This window comes from Cervus elaphus, chromosome 11 (genome assembly GCF_910594005.1).
Source record: "Cervus elaphus chromosome 11, mCerEla1.1, whole genome shotgun sequence".
Taxonomy (NCBI): Eukaryota; Metazoa; Chordata; class Mammalia; order Artiodactyla; family Cervidae; genus Cervus; species Cervus elaphus.
The window spans coordinates 34,276,103-34,294,799 of record NC_057825.1 but is presented as its reverse complement, the minus strand read 5'-3'; the positions used below and the strand labels follow the sequence as shown (position 1 = coordinate 34,294,799).

The following is an 18,697-nucleotide window of genomic DNA, read 5'->3' as shown; positions in this document are numbered from 1 at the left end:
CAATTAACTAGTTGCTGACAGAAAATATTAGCTGGACAATATATATTACAAACCACATGTCACATAGGAAGACTGTAAAAAAAAAATTGCATTTCTCAACTCAGAAAGTTTTACAACAAAACTATAACCATTACTAGTAAAACCAGTTTGTGGACATAAAGACTATAAAGAAGCTATTATTCTGTCTGTCAAAAACACAGTAAGAACTATTTTGAGTTATATTTAAAATTATATTAAATAAGACCCAGGATTAATCATGATTCCTAGGGTGACTGAAAACTACATCTAAGTAAGCAACTCATATACAAAAGGTATGCGTTTTTTAAAAGATATAAGCAAATTAAAAATTTCCAAAACAGAACCTTATTTTAAAATATACTAAATGAAGTTTGTACTCTAGAGGCCCCAGAATTTTGACAGTATAGATTTGTCATCAGATTACATATATTTAGGTTTTTACAAGTCAAGTTTTTTCAAGAGAATGAGACTCTCATGATGCTACCATTCATTTAACAAGCATGGAACAAAGTAAGTAAAATATATAGTATGTTACAAATACTATAGAGGAAAATTAAAGCTGGAGAAAAGGATTAAGAGTGAGGAGGGAACAGAAGTTTCAAGAGTGGTCAAGACAGCTTATAGAGACTCAGCAGTGGCCTCTCATTACTTGAGACAGGAGATTTACAATAACATGTCCTCTAGACTCACTGTTACATATCAGTATGAGCAACCCCAGTTAAAATTTGAATTGGATTCTACTAGCATTAAGACATGACAACAAGGGACTTCCCTAGTGGTCTAGGAGTTAAGACTCTGTCTTCCAATGAAGGGGGTACAGGTTCAATTCCTGGTCAGGGAACTAAGATCCCACATGCTCCAGGGCAACTGAGCCCAGGGGTTGCAACTAGAGAGTCTATGCACCTCAAATAGAGAGTTGGTGCAAAGCAACGAAAGATCATGCATGATGGAAGAAAGAGCCCGTCTGCCACAACTAAGATGCAATGCAGTCACATTAAGCAAAAGAAATATTGTCACCCTGCTTATTTAACTTATATGCAGAGTACATCATGTGAAATGCTGGGCTGGATGAAACACAAGCTGAAATCAAGATTGCCGGGGGAAAAATCAATAACCTCAGATATGCTGATGACACTACCCTTATGGCAGAAAGCAAAGAGCAACTAACAAGCCTCTTGATGAAGGTGAAAGAGGAGGGTGAAAAAGCTGGCTTAAAACTGAACGTTCAAAAAATTAAGATCATGGCATCTGGTCCCATCATCTCATGGCAAATACATGGGGAAACAATGGAAACAGTGACAGACTTTATTTTCCTGGGCTCCAAAATCACTGCAGATAGTGACTGTAGCCATGAAATTAAAAGACGCTTGCTCCTTGGAAGAAAAGCTATGACCAACCTAGACAGCATATTAAAAAGCAGAGACGACTTTACTGATCAAGGTACATATAGTTAAAACTATGGTTTTTCCAGTAGTCACGTACAGATGTGACAGTTTGGACCATAAAGAAGACTGAGAGCTGAAGAATTGATGTTTCTGAAATGTAGTGTTGGAGAAGACTATTGAGAGTCCCTTGGACTGCAAGGAAATCAAACCAGTCAATCCTAAAGGAAATCAATCCTGAATATTCATTGGAAGGACTGATGCTGAGGCTGAAGCTCTAATACTTTGGTCACCTGATGCAAAGAGCTGACTCACTGGAAAAGACCCTAATGCTGAGAAAGATTGAAGGCAGGAGAAGGGGACAACAGAGGACGAGATGGTTGGATGGTATCATCAACTCAATGGACATGAGTTTCAGTAAGCTCTGGGAGATGGTGAAGGACAGGGAAGCCTGGCGTGCTGCAGTCCATGGGGTTGCAAAGAGTCGGACATGACTGAGCGACTGAACAACAGCAAAAGAAATATGGAAGAATAAGAAAAACTATGTACCTAAGGGAAGACCACACTAACTCCTTGGAAGGAAAGTTATGACCAACCTAGACAGCATATTAAAAAGCAGAGACATCACTTTGTCAACAAAGGTCTGTCTAGTCAAGGCTATGGTTTTTCCAGTAGTCATGTATGGATGTGAGAGTTGGACTATAAAGAAAGCTGAGTGCCGAAGAATTGATGCTTTTGAACTGTGGTGTTGGAGAAGACTCTTGAGAGTCCCTTGGAGACTGATTGCAAGGAGATCCAACCAGTCCATCCTAAAGGAGATTAGTCCTGGGTGTTCATTGGAAGGACTGATGTTGAAGTTGAAATTCGAATACTTTCACCACCTGATGCGAAGAGCTGACTCATTTGAAAAGACCCCGATGCTGGGAAAGATTGAGGACAGCAGGAGAAAGGGACGACAGAGGATGAGATGGTTGGATGGCATCACCAACTCAATGGACATGGGTTTGGGTGGACTCTGGGAGTTGGTGATGGAGAGGGAGGCCTGGTGTGCTGCGGTTCATGGGGTCGCAAAGAGTCGGACCCGACTGAGCGACTGAACTGAAGGGAAGACCTCGGTCTCACTGCTAAGAAGTCTCTGTCCAATAATGACACTGCTCATTTTGGAAATCAGGTCATTTCCTCTTTATCAAAGTGCTGGGAAATATATAAGTGCAAGGAAAGGCAGTTCAGTCAGAAAGCAAAATGGATACAAGGGTAAGGAATCAATGGGTGCCATACTGGGCCCTTTGGCCTGCTAGTTGGCTCCCGGCCCCGGGCCCCTCTGTTCCATGCAGCAGGGCTTGCAGCACTGAGGTCGGGATTCTGAAAGCCTAGTTACAGCTTATCTCACCACATACTGAGTTCTTGGCTAATAGTGACTTCAATGTATTGATACATCATGTGACGATAGTTTTAAGACAGTTACTTCAGATCTGGTTTCACCAAATGAAAATGAGAATAAAATGTTTCTCTCTGCTTAGTCCAGAAAAACTGGGCTATTTCTCATATGTTTTCCTGACTAACGCTTTTGCACTTGCCATTCCCCTTATAAAAAAGCATTTTCTCAGGACTTCCCTGGTCTAGTGGAGTTAAGACTCCACACTTCCAATCCAGAGGGCACAGGTTCAATCTCTGGTTGAGGAACTAAGATCCCACATGCCATGCCATGCAGCCAGAAAGAAAAAAAATAGTTCTTTCTCTTGTGATGGTTGGGAAGGGCAGAATAGGTGAAGAGGATTAAGAGGTACAAAACTCCAGTTATAAAATAAATAAGTCATAGGGATATAATATATAGAATAAGGAATATGGTCAATAATACTGTAATAACTTAGTATGGGGACAGTTGGTTACTAGCCTGATCATGGTGATCATTTCTTAATGTATGCAGATGTCAAATCACTATGCAGTACACCTGATGCTAACATAATATTGTATCTCAACTATATTTCAATAAAAAAATAAAGTATAATTTAAAAATGCTCTCTCTCTCCTTTCCTTAACTGGTGTGATTTTTTTTTTTTTTCCAGTGGGTTTTGTCATACATTGATATGAATCAGCCATGTTAACTGGTGTGATTTTAAGTTAACTCTGTAAATTCACTTGCTTCATTAAGATTCCCTTCAACTGCATTGTGATCTATGTCTACTCTAGGTAGTTTTTACGTGTTGCCTTATGAATTCCTCGTGCTATTTAAGCAGTGTATAGTTTATATTCCAAATAGACTGTGAATTTCTTGAGGTCAGGGTAGAGATCTATTTCCTATTATGTCTAATAACCATAGCTGACATTTATTAAGTGTTTACTCAACATCGCTTTGCTTAGTGCTTTATATGCATTCTCTCATATAATCGCCATGACAACCTTATAAGGTAGATACCATTATTACACATTTGCAGATGGAGAAACCGAGGCTGAAAGTGATTAAATTGTGAAAATGCATTTTGAAGTCATGAGAAGGGGACGACAGAGGATGAGATCGCTGGATGGCATCACCGACTCGATGGACATGAGTTTGAGTAAACTCCAGGAGTTGGTGATGGACAGGGAGGCCTGGCGTGCTGCGAATCATGGGGTCGCAAAGAGTCGGACACAACTGAGCGACTGAACTGAACTGAACTGATGTTGACTCAGAACCCAGACTCTTAGCCACAATGCTATACCCATTGGCATACTGTTGGGCACAAAGAAGAAAGTATCAGCACTCAGAGAAAAATGTAAAAAATGTGGAAACCCACATGCAGAAAAGGTAGCAGAGATCTACTGTACATGTACTCATCCTCCATTTAGTGTCTAAATCCTGTATGCTTCAAACAACCATGAGAAACTTAAGGAACCATTCCCTATTCTCTTTTTATCCCAAGAAGACTATCCTGACTGCATCAATGGGTATTCAAAGCAAATTGAAAAGAATATATGCTTTATGTGTTTTAATGTTTACTTTTAGAAACTGTGGAGCAAGAAATTTAAAATTCTAAGAGTACAAAGACTAAAAGCTATAAAGATCACCACGCCAAACAAAATGTATTTATTTGACATCTTTACACAGACTCATTGAAAGAAGGATGGCTTCTCTGAGAACACCAATGAGGGCTGTGGGGTTCTAAGACATAATATCAACCTTCCTTCAATTGTATGTACAATTAGGCACATTCTATGATTAACTAGGGCTTTCCTGGTGGCTCAGACAGTAAAGAATCTACCTGCAATGTGGGAGACCTGGATTCGGTCCCTGAGTTGGGACGATCCCCTGGAGGAGGGCATGGCAACTCGCTCCAGTATTCTTGCCTGGAGAATCCCCATGGACAGAGGAGCCTGACCAGTTACAGTCCATGGCATCACAAAGAGTTGGACACAACTGAGCAACTAAGCATATCACAGCACAGCACATGATTAACTAAGTACACTCAGTGGAAATAAGAGGAGCTGATCATCAGGTCAGGAAAGGATAAGTGCCATATTCCTGAAACAGCAGCTCTAAGACGGGGAGTCCGAGACACCAGGATGGAGCTGTTGTCACCCACCCGTGTTTTCTGAAAGTGACATCTTGAGTTCATTACTATGAGATGTCATGACATAGTATGGGGCTAGCATTTTTCTAATTTATATCTTGCTTATTATTTTCATAAACAGAAACCATTTCACTGCCCTCATTTATGCAGGAATCTGCTTGTGAAGCTGTACTCACCCCTAATATGTTGGTTATAGCTTCTGTTTATAAAACTAAATTGAAACATATGTTGTACAAATAACTTTGGGGAAAAAAGAATTCCTGGCTCTTCCAAAATAATCATAATCAAGATTTCACTGGTCAACTACTGTCTCAACAGTTATTATACCTAACAGACACAGTCTTGAGAACACCAACGTTCTGACTAAACGGTGTGTGAACTGGAGCCTTTTCTCTAGAAAGCTGGAGGCTAGGGGGACAGGAGAGCAGGTGGGGAGTTGCAATACAGACAGGGTCCTCATTAGAAGCACAGAATATTTCCTGGCTTCCACTACCTTCTCTCCTCACCGTTTTTAGAGAAAGAACCTGGAGTGGGGGGTTTCCCCTATTACTCTAACAATGTGTTCTTAATGAGTTTGATAAGAAACTAAACTTATTTATATAAGCATCAGTTTCTGCAACTGTTTTACAAATTGTACCAAACCACATCCTCAGACATCTGAGTTGTGATTTTACGCACACCTACTGATACAAACCTTGTGCCAGACTGTTCAGGAGCCCAACAAAACAAGTTAAAACAATAGTGAGTTTTCCTCAAGCACATATGGAACAAATACGAACACCATTTACCACATCCTCAGTATGTCTCCAAGACTTAACAAAAAGGTAGAAAAGCTTTTACATAGGAGTTCATACAGCTCTTTGTAAAGGATAGAAAACACAGATTTGAAATGAAAGCTAATACAGTAGACATCTGTGATACTACTTGGCTGACACCTTCTCTTCTCCTGGGAAGCCCCTTTCTCATCTAGTCCCCACGCCTAGACCCCAATCCTTACAGTACCTGGCAGAGATACCAGTTCCAACCCCCTGGGAAGAGCTGATGGGTCCCTAGAAGAGTGACCTAGTCCTTTTGCAGAGGCAAAAGAAACTGTCAGTAGCCATGTTCCCCATCCGCAAAAGAGGCCAGGCCATTGTGAGAGAACAAAGCCCTCACCCTAGAGAAGGCAAAAGGAGAAGAGGGCAACAGAGGATGAGATAGTTGGATGGCATCACCAACTCAACAGACATGAACTTGGGCAAACTCTGGGAGACAGTGAGGGACAGGGAGACTTGGCGTGCTGCAGTCCATGGGTCGGACATGGACTTAGTGACTGAACAGTAACAATGACAACCAAGAGAAGCAGAGCTGAGAGAGAAGAGAGTCTTGGCAGGACGCACACCCATGTGCTTGGTCCAGCTGTGTCCTGCTCCTCCTGTTGTTTGCCTTCAACCTTTTTCCGACTTTGGAAAGCCAATAAATTGCCTACGTGCTTCAGCTGGTTTGAGGTAGTTTTCCTTCATGTACAACCAACATTTTCTCTTGTAAATGATTAAACTGACTCATACAGATGATAACCATGGCAAATGGAAATTTACAGAATTAAGTGCTAAAAAGAGACTTTCATCCCTGGGTTATCTAAATGCTTGTCGCATACTATTAAATGCCAGGCTCTAATCAGAACCTGGAAAGGGCTTTTAACACTGAGAGGCATGGCAAGTCTCTGCAAGTGCCAGAAGAAAGCTTTACTGGAGCAATCTGCCTCAGCACCAGGCTGGGGCTGCAATGAGGCTATTTCCCTGCACTTACTGCTTCTCATCCGGGAAGATCTGAAACAGCAGAGTAACCCACCCCAAGCCTTGGATGGAACATCCTGCCCTCGCTGTTCTGTAGCCTCCCTAACCTCAACCAATGAAGGAAAATGTATCAGAGGAGCCAACGCTAATGGCTATTAAACCATAATGGCTGGCTATTTGAACACATACACTGCTTTGCAAGTTTATCACACAACTTAACAACTGGCACAAAAATGGTGATCTTTTAGCTACAGAAATAAAAATAAAAATTGCTAAGAGTTTGCACGTGTTTGTATTTTTTCAGCAAGATGTGCTAAACGTGGGCATTACAGGAAGCAACAGGTTCTCATGGCTTTGGCAAAAGTGTATGAAAGTAGCTGAGCACAGAACCAGGCATGAAGAAGGGTCTCGTTAAACGCTGTTTCATTTCTCTTATTCCTTCCTCCCTGACTCCTGGTCTGAGATCATATCCATTACCATGCTATTTTTCCTACTGTTAAAGCTCCACCCTTTCCTCTTCTTGTTTAGGTGGCTTTGAGTTATGGGGCTTAGAGATTCTTCCTGGGAGGTTCTGTGAGTGAGGACAGAAGGGAAAGGCACCCTAGAAGCGCATAACACCTTTGCACCCACCCACCCACCCAGCCAGTCTCTTACACAAACTGTTTGGTGCCCATGGCAACTAGGCAATTGGTTACTTCCACATGATTTCAGCCACCTGGTACCGCACCCTCATTAGCTGGCGACGATCAAAAACCACAGGTGCAAGAACAGAAAATGGAACCTACTGGACACTCTCTCCTTAAAGTATTATAATGAGATCTTCTGGTTTGCATATTGATGTTATCTTCAGAAACTAAAGGGCAGCTAGGAGCTCTGAAAAAATCTAGTGACTTGGAGCCCTATCCCTCTGGAACTGGCTGGATGAATGATTTCAGAGTGGAAAAGAGCTCCGAGAAGTATATACTGCATCTTTCTCTCAGACTCAAAAGTGCCCCCTGGCATTCCAGCCTCTACAAGATATCTTTCCAACCTCATTTCCACACTATGTCACTGACACACCCTAACTACAGCAGCTGCCCACACTCCATCCTGCCACTCAATCCTGAATGCCTTCTTCTAACCCTGCATCCCTCAACCCCAAATCTCCCAATTCTACCTGCTCTCTAAAGTCACTGTCATGTCCTCTCACAAGACTTCCTGGTCCTGCCCTCTGATGTAATGGTTTCTCCACCGGGATCCTACAGATATTTAGCTACACCCTTCATATGGTAACATTTGATTGTTTTGTCTGTGTTTTAAAGTTACTTACATGTGTGCTCTTATCATGTATCTGGCTAACTTCCTTAAGGGCAGTGTTGTACTCACTGTTGTATTCCCAGTGCCTAGTATGGTGCCTACCACAAAAATAGGCACCCAGTAAATATTTGATGAACAAATGCATGAATATGTATATGAAAAAAAATGACTACATATGCTTGTCAGGAAACTACTGATCCAAAAATGGGTTCCACAAGCAGACTTCCCTTGCAGAAATAGCAGAGATCTATGCTTCTTATTAATTTGACCTTCCAATATAAATCAGTAAGTGTAACTTTGGGCAGAATGAGCCATTATCCTTGGATTCAGGTCATCCTCTAGAATAATAGGAAAATTCAAGTTCTAACACTTGACTGAGAGATCAAACCCTACAAGAAAAAAAGGCAAGAGCAATCTTTTTGCCATTTCTAATCAACTTCCAAATAACACACCATGTGCTATCACTAAGTCAGTACTCATTTATGATTTACCTACCATGTGCAAGACATTTGGATGGAAACAATAAGGGAAAAAATGGCAAGAATACATCTCCCAACTTCATATGTAAAAACATGAAGATGAGAAGCTTTTTTTTTTTTTCTTCCTTCTTCAATAAGAGATCCAGTAAGATAGGACATGATTAATCATTATAAGGTAAGGCTGAAAAACTCATCAGTTCTTCTATGTGTTAAGAGTGAATTCATCAGACTTTTTCTGACATTAGACTTTTATAAGGAGATAAAGCAGGAGAGTAATGAGCATCCTAAATGGAAAAATGCAAAACTTTTACCAGTAGTAAAAGACAGGAAAAAGAGCTCTGACTTTCCCAGCCTGCAAGATGCTAAACAGCAAGTCCTGGTGTTTTCCCAGGAAAACAGTTCTACCACTTCCGTATTCCAGGTTATCTCGTTCAAAACGCCTAGAGACAGAGAACCAGTACCAGATCCCAAATGCAGGTGTGGCATTACCTTCCTGAAGAGCCAGCAGCTGAAGCCTATTTGGGTGGAGCCTCACTAATTAGACCAACAGCATCAGCTTCACCTTGGGGACACTTTTAACAAAGGCCTAGATGATCTCTAGAACATTAAAGTCTGAGAAGCACTGACTTAGAGAACTGACACTTAAGGAAGAGAAAACAGGTTCAAAAATAGAGAACTGAAAAGCAATGGACTGAGATATTCATCCTGTGATTGAACAGGAGAACACAGAGGAACTGTGATGTTGCATAGGACTGTGGAAGAGTGTGGAAGGTATCTTAGACAAAGTTTAGGATTTAAAAATGAGTCTCTGTGGCATATTCCAAAAACTCAGAGTTAAATGGAGGAAAGAACTGTGGTAGAAGGTGAAAAGTACAATAAGATATTTCTCAAACATTCTTCTAACTGGCCACATCCATAAGCTATGGAGGAGCCAGAGAAAGGGGCCAGGTCAAGAGAGCTGGTATTGTGGCCACTATCCCCTTTGGGTCAATGATACTGGTAACGTGCCAAAGGTGAAAGGACACGAGTGAAGGGTAAATAAAATCAGAGAATGTTAAAAAAAAAAAAAGAAAAAAACACAGACCCTTTAGAGATCTGGGCCAGGGGTTGTTACCCTGTGCTCTGGGAAACACTTGGGATCATGTGTACCTACGAGTAAGTGTCTTAAGAGCAACTATGACTGTGTTTTGTATACTGGGCACTGGGAGAAAGATTTCACTTGTAAGAAGGTTTCTATTATATTAAAAATAAAGTTTGTAGCCACTGATCCCAACACCCACACTTCGTAGATTTATAGATGGAGAAACTGAGATAAGGGAAGTGATTTGTCTGATGTGCAGAGTTGATTAGTCACAGGGTTGAAACCAAAACTCATGACTGCTGACTCTTGCATCAATGCTTCTTTTCACTACATCAATCTACTATATCCAAATCTGCTTCCAAAACTGTGCCACTTACTAAATGAGGTCTGTGTGAATCAAAAAGAAAATGTTAAGACCCCAAAAGAGGAGGAAGTTATGAAGAGTGGAAATTTTCATATGAAGAATATATTATTATACTAAAAAGTTCCCAAAATGAAAAACTCAATGTTGTACTTAGCATAACTATTGAGTAGGTGGCTTTGTTATTTAGAACTTGACTAATTATAGAAGTGCTGATGACTAGATTTAGATCAACTAAAATTTGAGCTAGACTTTATCACTGGCTTGGGTTAGTGAAGAATACTTCATTTCTAAGCTAATAACAGGTTGAAGATAGACCAATTGATGAACATTTGCAGTTTTGTGCTTATGAAGAGAAATTGTGACATTTCACGATGCATAAATGATGATGAAAGTACTGAAGCATCCAAGCAAGTTGCAATTCTCCAGGGAAGCTATTAACAGCTTAACATTTCTGGTTCACATTGGAATGTGGATTAAACTTACTAAAAAAAAGTTTATATTAATATCAAATAAGCATGAAAGAATGTAATTAAGCAGATTAGGTTGAACCCTTTAAGTTCCAGGTTCTCTTGGGTCTGTTAATTATAGAATCAAATGTTGGTTAAGTGTACAAGAAAACCTGCACAATAATCCAAAACAGGTTTCATGAACTATGTTAAAAAACAAACAAGCAAACTATTAAAAAAAAAAAAAATACAAGAGCAGACAGAACACCTTCCCAATGCCTCAGCAAACTAAACTGGGCTTCTCCCCAAGATAAACCATGACTGGACCTACTATAGCCTATGCACCATGGGCAAAATATATTACAGATTTCTTTTATTTTCTTCTGCCTTCAATTAATTCCATTCTCCTTCTATACTGATTATACCTTTGATGCTGACCTCAAGACTCATTCATTCATTCACCCCTATAAACATGTTATTAATGCCCTACTATGTGTGAGGCACTACCCAGAAGGTGCTAGGAATACACACCCTCAAAATCTTCACAGACAAGTAGGAAAACTAAATAAACAATAAAAAAATAATAACCATTTGATTAAAACTGTTAGAATAAAGATATATTATAATACAGGTGTGAACCTCTGACAGAAAAAAGGAGAGGTGTTAAAGAAAGGGCAAAACTGGCTGTCACATGAAGCTTTTTCAGGAGATAATGTTGAGCTTCCCAGGTGACTCAGTGGTAAAGAATCCCCCTGTCAAGCAGGAGATGCGGGTTCGATCCCTATGTCGGGAAGATCCTCTGGAAAAGGAAACTGCCACCCACTCCAGTATTCTTGCCTGGGAGATCCCACAGACAGGGAAGCCTGGCTGACTATAGTCGCAAAAGAGTCAGACACGACTTAGTGACTAAACAACATCAAGGAGATAATGCTTTTAGTTGGAAGGAATCACAGTGCTCTGAAGGAATAGAAAGTACAAGGAAGTGAAAGAAGAAAGAAGAGCACGTGGAAAGATATGGGGGTACAGAGGCATATGGCACACCCAGGGTAGGGTTCAGAAAGGCTGAAACAATGGACACTAGTGAGGAGGGGTGACAGATGAAGCTGAACAAGTCTATATATAAATATGTGGCTGCACCAGGGATGTGGTTTAGTTGCAGCATGTGGGATATTTAGTTGTGTCATGTGAGATCTAGTTCCCTGACCAGGGATGGAACCTGGGCCCCCTGCATTGGGACTGTGGAGTCTTAGCCACTGGACCACTGGCCCACAGGAAAGTCCCGGGACAAGTTTAAGGGCCTGACCACAAACAACTTCAATGCATTTCAGCCAAGGAGTTGCTTTTTTTTTTTTTAAATAACTTTATTGCCCAGGATATTTTTTTTCCTTGTGTCATATTTTGTCTGTTTTGTTTTTGTTTTCTTTTTTCATAACTATAAATTCAAGTTTAGGGAAGCTTGCCTTTGTCTTGAGAACCAAAACAACAAAGCTTTCATATTATTTGCAACCTGGTCTAGTTTGAAGAGACCGGTAGGAGTTATCTTGCAAGAGTAAGATTTATACCATGAAGGGTACAGTTCCAGGTCTGGTGGTACTGAACGGAGACAATGGCATTCTTGACAAAATTACCATCTGCTGGTGGCGTCTGTGGAAAAGAAGCCCTTGCAAATTTCTAAACAAGAGTAAACTCTTATTAGAAAATTCTAAAGTGTTTTACAGGCCAAAAAGGGAATGAGCTTAGTAAAATGCCTCAACAGAGTTGGAATAAAATACTGGATTTGAGAATTACTGGAACTTGGATATGTTAAAAGAGGGTGGAGGTTGGGTCATGCTTACAATGGTCTCAAGTTCAAATGAATTACTGTGACAAGACACCACTTCACAAGTCACATGCTGCTGGCCTGGGGGCTCCTCTCTTCCCTCAGTAGGTGCTGGCAGAAGGTGTGCTCAGTCCTTTTCCAATGCAGATGCCTAGCCCCAAAGCCAAAACATGGGAGAGGAAGAGAGATGGAACAAATACCTTAAGAAATTCTGCGGAGAAGATCCCCCCTTTCTTCATGGCTCTACTTTAACTCATGCTTAAGGAACTGGTATGTTTAGGGTGCCTGAAGTGGAACTCCTTAGGTAGAATGTTTTCAGGTCTACTGGACCAGTCGGACACCCAGTCTATGCTTTTCTTCAGAGCATCCACTTCTTTCTCTCCTTCTGCAATTTCTTCTGACTGAGAGCTATGGTCCTTGCTGGTGTGCATTTCCACATCAAACATGACCTGCCCATCTTCTTGTGGGGAAGGGCTGTTGCAATGAAAACTGCCTCTGGAACTGCTCTGTCTGGATTCATGCTGTGCATCCAAAAGAATCTTTTCCATGTCCCCACTGTGATGAGGAGGATATGTGCTCCAGCCCCCCATTCTTCCCATTGCCATTATCATTGCCATTGCTGCTATTCAGGGGAGCTCCACCCAGGAACTGTTGAGGCTGGCAGGCAGTGGCAGAGACTGTTCACCTTTCTCACAGTTGTTGTGCAGGGGCAGTGGCTGTTCTACTAAATGAGATGACATTGTCAGGCAGCTGGAAGAGCTGCAGCCCCGAAGCAAGGACCTTCTCCAGTTCTCAGGCAGCAACACAACCAAGGAGTTTGCTTTTTTAAGGGCAAGGCAATAATGGATTACAAACAAAGTAATGATGTGATCAGATTGCTCTACAAAGAATATTCTAGCAGCTTGCAGGGCAAGAATAAATGTAGGCAGGGGGAGCTCTACAGTGGGCCAGAGCAGAACAAGAAGGATGTCCCCAAAGAAAGGCAATTTGGTGCAGGATGTCTGAGCCCAAGTGGAGGGCAGAAGGTGCCCACATGATGGAGGGACAGCAGAAATACTGGAACATATGTAACCAATTGGTTACATATTGGTTACATATATAACCAATGTAATATAGCTATAATATATTATAGATAATGGGAAGTATATACAAAATATATTATGGATAATGGGATTTATCGCTTTCAAAGAAGAAAGATATAAATATGTATAAACAAATTCAGCATATTAAATTGGAAATGGAGGTATCAGTATGAACATGGCTGGTTAATACACACAGATTAGATATAGAAATAATACTGAGCATCAAAATAAACAACAACGCTAACTGACTATATAGTCCATTAACTCGAACAGGAAATCATGGGTCCATACTGTTGTAAAGAAAGTTAGATGAAAAACATATTTGTATAGTTTCAAAGGACCACCCCACAAGATACTTATTGATTACATTTTTAAAAAAAAGCAACTCTGCTGTAGAGAGCCTTACAAACACCAATTTAAACAAGTCATCAAAGTGATCATATCAATCAGTAAACAGATCAGATGTGCCACTTGAGGTGCAGTGAGAACACAGCACCACTTCCATGCTATTCCTGCCACAGATGCATACATGGAATCCAATCATGGAGGAACATCGGACAACCCATATTCATACATTTTAAAAAACTGGTCTATAATCTTCAAAAAGCTTGTGAATGGCAAGGAAAAACTGAGGAACTATTAAAAATTGAAGAGCCATAACAAAAGAATAGAATCCATGATTCTAAATGGAATTCTTCTCTCCATTAGGAAATCAGTGGGACAAATGGCAAAATTTGAATAAGGTCTTACATTTGGATGGTAGTACTACAACAATGTTAATTTCTCGATTTTTATATCTATACTAGAATTGTGCAGGAAAGTGTTCTTATTTATAAGAAATATGCTACAGTATATGAAGGTCAAGAGCATCACACTGCAACTTACTCTCAAATGGTTAAAAAAAAATGCTTTGTACGTTCTTACATTTTTAGTATGAATTTGATATTGTTCCAAATATAAAAAAGGAAAGAATTAATAGATGATAAAAATCAAGACCAGACCATACAAAGATACAATACTGTTCTCTTAGGAAGAAAAAGGAGGAGAGGAGTTGGAATCTTAAATTAGAAACCCAAAGTACATGTTTATGCTTAACTGCATAATAAAATATATATAATTCTCAAATCACAACACAGTTAAATAATTTCTCCAAATACTGCCATTTTCCCCCAAATTAAGGAATTTCACCAGGTTTGGTTATAATTATCTACCAGGAATGGCTGACCTCCACCTGATCCTGGAGTCAAGATCTGACACCTAAAGTAGTCCCAGTTTCTTACAGAAAATAGTTTAATAAGGCTGATTTCTGTCTGGGTACCACACATCATACCTAAACTTACACTGTCAACAACCTTCAAGATAGATATTGTCATCTCTATTTTGCAGATCTAAAAATTTCTCCAAGAGATTAAGCAAAATGTCCAAAATCTTCTACTAATAAATGGAGCATCAGAAAATAAATTCAGGTTTCTCTCACTCATAGCCCATGCTTTTTCCACTACAATCCAGTAGCCTGCTACGTGCAAGGCATCATGTGATTCACCATGGGAGAGACAAGAGTAATAAGACATGTTCTCACGGAACTAACCACTTCTGCTTTCTCCCCTTTATGTCGCAGTCAGAATCGTCTTCCTCTTGCCTCCGGCTATGACTCTCCCACATCTCAGCTTTTATCAGTGGGTGAATTCAGGAACACGGTTTTCTTTACCTTTTCTGTCATTGAAGAGATGAGACAGCAATTCTAAAGATGTACAAATGTGCCTTAGAATATAAAGACCAAAAAAATGAGCACTTAACATACTGTGTTAAATGAGGTTTCTGAGTATACAATGACCACTTAATCAGCTAAAAATGGAAAGAACAAAAGGAGTATAAAGAAAATAGTATTACTTCTAAATAATGTTATACTAGATAAGAAAAAAGCCAAAGACCAACCCAGGAAATGCCAGGAGTTCTGGACAAGTGAACTGCTTCCTTCCAAACTTTTGTTGTTTCACTTGGTAGAAGAGGTCACCTAAGAAGCACTCAGAGGGCTTCGCTGATGGTCCAGAGGGTAAGATGCTGGTCGCTTGTTACAGGGAGCTCAGGTTCAATTCCTGGTCAAGGAACTAGATACCACATGCATGCCGCAACAAAGAAGTTTGCATGCCCAGCAACTAAGAAGCCCCCATGTTGCAATGAAGATCCCACAAGCTGGAACTAAGACCAGTACAGCCAAAATAAATAAATAAGTATTAAGGAAAAAAAAGAAGGAGCTCTCAGAAATCAGAGTCAAGCTCCTGACTAGAGCAATGGTGCTCTCGCTTGGACTGTCATTCTCTGAGGAAGCAATGGGACATTGAATTCCTCATTTATCTCTGTGAATATTATGGTATTCTGCTCATTTTGAAAGTGAAGTCGCTCAGTTGTGTCCAACTCTTTGCGACCCCGTGGACTGTAGACCACCAGGCTCCTCTGTCCATGGGATTCTCCAAGCAAGAATACTGGAGTGGGTTGCCATTTCCCTCGCTCATTTTAGTGATGGTTAAAAAGAAACTGACTGCTACATAAAAGAAGAGGGAGGACAATGAGATGCCAATTTACTCCATCAATAATGAATTCCCTCGACCAAGCTCATAATACAAAATGTGACATGTTTAATATCATTTCTGTAATCTTTATTTATCCATATAAAACACTGGATATAGGTCTTGGCAGAATTTTGAGAAGCTTATATGTATGAGTAGATTTCCCCATAAAAACAAATTTCTAAAATTCAAGATAACATGTAAGTAATCATATACTTACTTTCAAAGTTTTATGGAGAAAAAAATAAAAGGGAATCCTCCCTATAAGACAATAGGAAACTATAGGCCTGTTTATATATTATTCAAATCAGCATAATTTAGAAATGATTTTAATAGGGGAATATGTAAGAAGACTCAATGCTATTATGTTTCTCATCATTAGTATTATGTCAGGCAAGTCCGTGGCTTTGGTTTACCTCCAATGGTCTCTGTTACAAACACCAACTGAGTCTATTCCTGGAATTGCTGTTAACCTCCCCTAGTATTTCATCCTTTCATACACAATAATGCACAGGGGGCAGTGGTAATATGTGAAATAAGCTCAAAGTTCCCAAAGTGGAAGACATTGTTTTCTTGCATCCTACCTACTGTAACTGAACACTGGGAATTTACTGGAATTGAGGATTTATTATGAGTCAGATGGCTGACAGTCTTTCCAACCAAAACATCTGCTCTACAAAGGCACAACTGCTACAATCCATTTCCTCTTGGATCTGGAGAATGACCAAGTTGTAGCTTAGCCCTTTCCTTAAAGACACAGGGATTTGAAATGAGAAATGAAATCAAAGCAGATCTCTATGTCACCTTCCAACCTCCACTACTATCTTTGATGGCATTAAAATGTAATAAAATATGAGAATTTACATAATTTTTGAACATTAAAACACTGCAATAAGAGTGGAATAACCAAGGACTTTATCAGATTACTTCAGTTCTTTCTTTGGTACTTGAAAAAAGAGGGGACACACACTGACTCCAGTAGGGAGAGGGTCTCATTATTTACTCAACAAATATTTACTGCTGATCACTTCTACATGTCAGGCACTGTCCTAGGAACAAGTGGGGAACAGACTAGGTAATGGCCACCTCTTGGAGCTTACCTTGCCACAGGGGAAAACAAACAACAAGTAAGCCTATTCATAAATACTCTTCAAAGCACTACAGGTTTCCAACTGTCTATTTGATACCATTGGCACTAAGATTTTTTCCCAGCAACTATAAGCAATAAGATAGTTTTCAGGAACCATATTCTAGAGCAGTGGTTCCAACCCTGGTCCTTATTTAAAAGCACATTATTGGACCCTACCCCTGGCCATGATGATTCAGTATACGTATCTGGGCCAAGGAAATATGGATTTTTTTTTCAACTTATCAAGAGCTTGAACCGCTCATCAGGTTTGGGGTCTACTGCTCTAGAATACTGACTTCCAAACATTTAAAAGCATTAAGTTAAAAATGTCAATTTAAAATATTTGGTTTCCAGACATAAACCCACACACCTATAGTCAATAACCTTTGAAAAAGGAGGCAAGAATACACAGTGGGAAAAAGACAGTCTCTTCAGAAAGTGATGCTGGGAAAGCTGGACAGCCACAGGTAAATCAAATTAGAACACACCCTCTCATCATACACAAAATAAACTCAAAATAGTTTAAAGACTTAAACATAAGATGTGACACCATAAAATTCCTATAAGAGAACATAAGCAAAACATTCTCTGACATAAATCATACCAATGTTTTCTTAGGTCAGTCTTCCAAGGCAACAGAAATAAAACCAAAAATAAACAAATTGAACCTAGTCAAATTTATAAGCTTTTGCACAGCAAATAAAACCAGAAACAAAATAAAAGACAACCTACAGAATGGAAGAAAACATTTGCAAATGATGTGACCAACAAGGGCTTAATTTCTAAAATTTACAAACAGCTCATACAATTCAACAACAAAAAACAAATAACCCAATAAAAAAATGGGCAGAAGACCTAAAGACACAGTTCTCCAAAGAAGAAATACAGATGGTCAGTAGGCATGTGAAAAGATGCTCAACGCTGCTAATTACTTGAGAGATGCAAATCAAAACTACAATGAGGTACCACCTCACACAGGTCAAAATGGACATCATTAAAGAGTCAACAAATGACAAATGCTGGAGAGGGCATGAAGAAAAGGGAACCCTCCTATAATGCTGGTGGGAATGTAAGTTGGTGCAGCTACTATGGAAAATAGTATGAAGGTTCCTCAGAAAACTAAAAATAGAATTGCCATATGATTCAACAATTTCACTCCTGGGCATATATCCAGACAAAACTTTAATTTAAAAAGATATACGCACCCCCAGGTTTATAGCAGCACTATTCACAATAGCCAATACATGGAAACAACCTAAATGTCCATTTACAAACGAATGGCTAAAGATGTGGTATTCAATGGAATATTACTCAGCCATAAAAAAGAATGAAATAATGCCATTTGCAGTAACATGGTTGCAACCAGAGATTATCATACTAAGAGAAATAAATCAGAAAGAGAAAGACAAATATCAAAAGATGTCACTTATATGTGGGATCTAAAATATGATACAAAGGAACTTATCTACAAAAAAGAAACAGACTCACAGACATAGAGAGCAGACTTGTGGCTCCCAAGCTCGGGGTGCGGTGGGTGGGAGGCATAGACTGGGAGTTTGCAATCAGCAGATACAAACTATTACATATAGAATAGATTAAAAACAATATATAGAACGGATAACCTGTATAGCCCAGGGAACTATATTCAATATCCTGTGATAAACCACAATGAAAAAGATTATGAAAAAGAGATGTGTGTTTATGTATATAT

General features: G+C 39.7%; 1 protein-coding gene and 1 pseudogene across 3 annotated transcripts in view; both read right to left on the bottom strand.

Moving 5' to 3' along the window:
* Nucleotides 1-18,697, bottom strand: part of BABAM2 (BRISC and BRCA1 A complex member 2) — a 401,843-nt gene that overhangs the window by 194,597 nt on the left and 188,549 nt on the right. The window lies entirely within an intron of this gene.
* LOC122703288 lies at nt 12,171-17,591 on the bottom strand (annotated as a pseudogene).